Source organism: Pseudophryne corroboree, chromosome 2 (genome assembly GCF_028390025.1).
Source record: "Pseudophryne corroboree isolate aPseCor3 chromosome 2, aPseCor3.hap2, whole genome shotgun sequence".
Classification (NCBI taxonomy): Eukaryota; Metazoa; Chordata; class Amphibia; order Anura; family Myobatrachidae; genus Pseudophryne; species Pseudophryne corroboree.
The window spans coordinates 204,796,693-204,802,967 of NC_086445.1; positions in this window are offsets into that span (position 1 = coordinate 204,796,693).

Consider the following 6,275-nt stretch of genomic DNA (forward strand, 5'->3'; position numbering starts at 1 on the left):
CTGAAAGCTAGAGCCCTGGGTCCAGTTTGCGCCGGCGAAGTCATTCCCACGTGTGTAAGTTTCTCTGTGACCATCTTATTCTCTGTCTGTATTTGCCATATTCTCTCTCTCTCTCACTGTTATTATTTGCGATTGTGCCACTATTGTATATTCATGTCTAGTTATTCTGTTTAGGTATTAATGTTAGTTTTGTAGTGTATAAGCTGTAACTGTTTTCCCCTTTTACATACTAAAATCATCTAGATAAAGGTTTCGGAACCTTACAAGGTATTGTGTGTTTATCATTACATTGCTAAGGGTATTCGGAGCGTCTCAATCGCTCAAGCAGCTTTTATATTAACAAGGTTAAGAAGCGTTATATCATTACAGTATTTCAGTATTAAGGTTTACAGTATAAGTATATCCCTTCAGTGTGTTGCTAACAAGGTTTACTGAGTGTCATCCCGTGAGCGTCTGCGCCGGTCGTGTTGCACTCGTGGGCACAGCGTCCGCTACGCTAGTAACGTAGCATTACGGTAGTCGGCCGCCTATAGCATGCTCGATACCCAGCGTAAGCCATGAGCGAACGTGCCGCTCGTGCGTCACGGCCTAGCGTCTGCTACGCTAAGTGTGTACCATTACGGTACCCCGTACGCCCATTGCGTACTGAGTTTCTTACCAATATATAGTGAATGTTATAAGATAAATAATTAGCTTTATCACCGCTGGGATCCTATCTATATCCCCCTTCAATAATCATCCCCAAAACACTTCCTCCCGGTCCCTGCATATGTCTACCTCACAGCAGCCCCCCACAGGACCAGCAAACTTACCTGCTTTACTTAGATCTGGTTTCCTGTTCTGTGGCTGTTCCGAGCCAGATCTTGCTTGATGGTAGCTTGCTCCCCTGCAGTGGCGCGCAGCAGGACGTGACATACTGATATCATGATCATGCATACATACCTTCCAAAACCTGCAGAGACTTAGAGGAATTCTGTAAGGCAGAGCTGCCCAGCTGCACAATTTTGTGTTATAGCACAAAGCAGCCAGGAAGCATCTTTTGCCTGCCTCCCTAAGCCAAACACATACATGCAGAGTGCGGCTGTGGATGGCCCTGGATTACTAACATTGTACAGGCTAGGTGGGCAGATGGCACCATGCCCGGTATAAGTATGATTTACCTACAATCAAAATCCTGACGGTCAAAATACCGACAACAATTGACCAGTGGTCAAAATACCGACAAGATCAAAATACTGCCATGGACAAAATACAGACATTTAAAATGTCGACAGGTCAAAAAGTCAACACGAGCTTTTAAAAATAATGGTGTGTATGTTGACATAGGTCGACATGGACACTGTATAAGTATACCGTGTTCCCTCGCATGGCGAGCACAGGCACGGTGCCTTGCTGCACTGGGCACACTATTATATTCCCCCTCCACATCCACTGATGGTAAAGTATGAACAAATCGCTTTCAATGAAAAAATCATGAAAAACTTGTGTTGATTTTTTTGACCTGTTAACATTTTAAATGTCGGTATTTTGAACATGTTGATATTTTTAACGTCGGTATTTTCACCTTGTCGGTATTTTGACCATCGGTCAATGGTTGTCAGGATTTTGATTGTAGGTAAATTGACTGCATCCCCCCTGCCCTCTGGCACAGTCTGCCCCTGCTGAAGGTGCAGCTAGGAGAAAGTAGAAGTAGAAAAACTAGCCAATGTGTTTGGTATGATGCCAAAAATAAAAAAAAGATCAGACAGTTGTCTGATGAAGAAATACATTGGAGTGTGGAGGCAAAAATCCAACTAGATAGCGGCAGTGTCCCCGACATTTCTCAGATCAGCAATAATATAGACCAGGTGGAACACCAGGAACAAGGGGGTTTATCTTTAATTACATAATGCATTAGTTACCAAAATCAATGTAGGTACTAGTACTATCTTGGGTGTTTTACTTAGTTCTTCCTCAATAAGAGTGTCATAGTTGGCTGTGTAAAGTGGTCCATGTGCAAATCACCATAGGACTCTGGAGAGCTGCAGGAGTGTGGCTGTGCTAATCACCAGTCAAGTTGAAAAAATGGTAGCAGAGGAACTTCTCGTAACAAACACTTCCTGTATAACAAAAGACTTCCCGTGTAATAAGGTGGATGGCAATGATGCAACATCTTCCATCCACATACAGCATACATCTACACCAGGGGCGTTTTAAGAGAGGAGGGGACCCGAGTGCAGCCTCTGTCCTGGGCCCCCTCCTCTCCGGCAGCAGTAGACTCTGGCATAACGCCAGAGTCTACTGCGCATGCGCAGGTCTCCGGGAACATGGCACCCATGCCTTGTTCCCAGGGACACTTCCAGTGCACATGATAAAATCATTCGTAAATGGTCGCTACGGCCATTTTCCGAGTGACCTGTGCCCGCATAGCAGGACCTCCATTGAGGGGTAAGTATATTCTATGGGTGCAGTGTGTGCGTGTGCACCACACACACTTTACCCATTATAAAAATGCCTATGATCTAGACCCCCTTTTTTAACATAAAGAAACAATAAACAGGTGTGTGGGTATAAGTGTGACAGGTGTTGCATGCGGGTACAGTGTGCAACAAAGAATAAACATAAACTGAAAAAATGGGAAGTTAAGTAACATAATACTGTCATTTTGGAGTAGGCCTGGAAATTCTCCCAGACCTGGTGACAAAGAAAGTGACAGAATAGGCTCAATATTGGGCAAGGGCATGGGACTGTGCTGAACACCAATAGGTGCTTCTTCACAGGACTCATTGTCCATGATGATGGGTGTTCTGGCACCTTCAATCAGTGTCAGGTGAGGTGGAGGTGTTGGCTCACGCAACCCTAGGAGGTGGTACCTCCCATGCTCATACAAAACACCATCAGATTGCACCAAATAGCTGTGGGCCTCCTGGAAGATCCGTGCACAGTCCCACCTGTAAAATCTGACAAGGATCTGGATGCGGACAGTCTCTCAGGGTACATTGATCTAAAGCTATTAGATGTTTTATCAGAAGTGGCTTTGAGCAACAACCTGGAGTTCTGTAGAGCATCTTGCACATTGGTCTCATTTTGCGGATTTGGTGGTGGTACACCAGGACATTGGGAAGGAGAGGGGAATCCATCTCTCAGAGTATTTGTCAAATTGATGAGCACTATAAATGTCATAACATGGGTGTAACTATAGTGGGTACAAGTGGTGCCACTGCTATGGAGCCCAAAGGCTTAGTGGATCCTGGACCTAGGGTATAAAGTTGCAGCCAATTTCCCAGATTTGCCTGCTAAGCCATTCGGTCTGATCCATTACCCAGCCTAAATTGTATGACCTTACATTTTCAGTGAGAAGAGTGTATAGTGGATATTGTACTAGTAAGGGGGGACTGTTATGTGCATAATTTGAACTGGAGGCCACTGTAATGTGGTCTATGAACTGGGGATACTGTATGTCATAATGTGAATTAGTGATAGTGTGTGCCATAATGTGTACTGGCAGCCCTACAATGTGACATCATGTACATTAAGGAACTACAATGGTTCATAAAATAAACTGTAGTGTGTCATAATGTGATCTGCTCAGTGTAATATTCAGGGTACCATAATGTTACATAATAAGAACTGAGGTACTGTAATGTGGCACAATATGAAATGGAGGCACTATGGTGTGGCATAATATGAACTGGGGCACTGTAACTTGGCCTAATTTGACCTGAATGGCACACTAATGTGCCACTGTATGAACAAAGGGCCTAATTCAGACCTGATCGTAGCCATGCAAAATTTTGCACGGCTACGATCAGCTACTCAGACATGCGGGGGGACGCCCAGCATGTCAGCCCCCCCCCCCGCACAGGTACAAAAGCATTGCACGGCAGTGATGCTTTTGTACCTGAAGAGTAGCTCCCTACCAGCGCAGCTCCTGCGCGATGGCAGGGAGCTACCCATCACTGTCCGGGTTGCAGCAGCTGCGTGTGACGTCACGCAGCTGCCATGGACCGCCCGCCCCCCGCACGGTCTGGGCATGCCTGGAGGTGAGCATAGCCTACAGGGGCTGTGACCTCACTGTAGTGTGGCATAAATTTTGCAAGGCAGTTGGTTATACCCAAAAAGCACTGAAGACTCCACTTACCTGTGAGTGTAGACATGTGATGGATAGCCTGCGTCTGGCAGGATCCAGCTTAACACCCTCTGAAGTTAAGAAGTGGGCAACATACAGAACTTAAGTAACTCTGAAACTTAACTTGTGAGTAGTGATGTGCACCGGAAATTTTTCGGGTTTTGTGTTTTGGTTTTGGATTCGGTTCCGCGGCCGTGTTTTGGATTCGGACGCGTTTTGGCAAAACCTCCCTGAAAATTTTTTGTCGGATTCGGGTGTTTTTTTACAAAAAAACCCTCAAAAACAGCTTAAATCATAGAATTTGGGGGTCATTTTGATCCCATAGTATTATTAACCTCAATAACCATAATTTCCACTCATTTTCAGTCTATTCTGAACACCTCACACCTCACAATATTATTTTTAGTCCTAACATTTGCACCGAGGTCGCTGGATGACTAAGCAAAGGGACCCAAGTGGCCGACACAAACACCTGGCCCATCTAGGAGTGGCACTGCAGTGTCAGACAGGATGGCACTTCAAAAAAATAGTCCCCAAACAGCACATGATGCAAAGAAAAAAAGAGGCGCGAGTTGTCGGGGGGCGTGGCCTGGCTAGCAGTGAGGACAGAAGCACCTCTCATGAGCTCCTGCTACCTAAGGGCTCAAAACCCAAATTTACCCCCATAAAAGTACCCTGCTCCCACCTCCACATACCTTATTGCCTCTGCCCTAAGTAGCCCCCAACAGGGAAGCGAGCTGCGGAGTCGGGAGGCGGCCTTGGCTGTCTCTGCGGACTGCGGCCTTCCCCTCCTGGTGAAGCCGGGGCCTCGATTTTGGCGTCTAACGGGGCCGGGCTCCAGAGCCCTCAGCGGGAGCCGAGAAAACTCCTCCAGCCCTCCTAGAGGTACTGCGCTGGGCTGTAGTGACCTCGTCTACCCCCGTGGTTCTGCACAGCGGAGCTGGGTGGCCGACGAACCGGGCCTGCGTCCTCCGGCTACCTCCGGCCGCCGAGGCCTACTACGCGACCTGCAGCCGGGGCCTGGAGTTTGGGGATACCCCGGCCGGGAGCTCCGGGACCGGAGCGCGGCCGCAACGGAACCCCCAGGACATCGGACCCTTCCCCCCTGGCTTGGCTGAGCACCCCCTGGCACCTGGAGAGAGCCTCAGCACCTCCACCAGCCCCACAGGAGACTTCTGAGGAGGGTGGACTGCCCTGTGTGAGCTGCGGCGGCCATCTTGGATTCTCGGGCCATAAGCTGGAGAGAGCTGTAATCACCTAAGGTAAGCCCTGAAAAGCTGTAAAATACAGTCAGCGGGCTGATTTACCTTCAATGCCTGGTCCTCTTGGAGGGTGGTGAGTACCTGCTGTTGCCACAGCAATTATTCCCGATCTGCACCCCTGCCCCATAGAATCCTGTGACACGAACCCGGAACCTCCATTTTGCTTTCTGGCATTTAGCCAGGGTGAAGATAAATTGCATTATACCACACACCTCGCACCCGTGCAGGCCCACAGATTCTGCCCGCACTACCGCCCGCAGTGGCGACAACCATGAAAGAGCTTTAATATCCACGGGGTAAACCGGGACCACGGGATGAAGGGTTAAGCCGCAACCTACCTCGACACCGGAGCTGACGCCTGGGAAAGCCCAGCCCCCGACGTCATGTTCCCGACCCACTCTTAAGATGAGTTAACGCAGGATAATAAAGTGCCATAACTAAGTAATACGAATCTATCTATAACGTTCAGGCACACTATCCCCAACTCAAAGGTTAGGACACCTGAAGAAGACAAATTTATCCCCCTCGGGAGGCCGCTACGGTGAGCTACTTGATCTACAATAACAGAAATCAGGAACACGAAATAATTTTGAACACCGACCAACTCCTACGAACCTGACAAGACACCCTCCTCCGCCCCCCGACCCTCTTGGGGCTCCCACCATTCACCCCACCAGCTGCAAAGGAGACCGGTGCAAACCTAAAACGGAAAGCAGTCCGATCTCCCCGGACTAATATACGGACCCTGAACTGTGTCCCCCCGTCAACTATTTTTTCACTCCCTTCTTTTTTCACCTCCACCTTCACCCCCCCCCCCCCCCCCCTTTTTTTTTTTTTTTTTTTTTTGGTACATACATGCCACTATGTCTAAAAATAAAAAAGCAACACAAGTCCCGACTAACTTC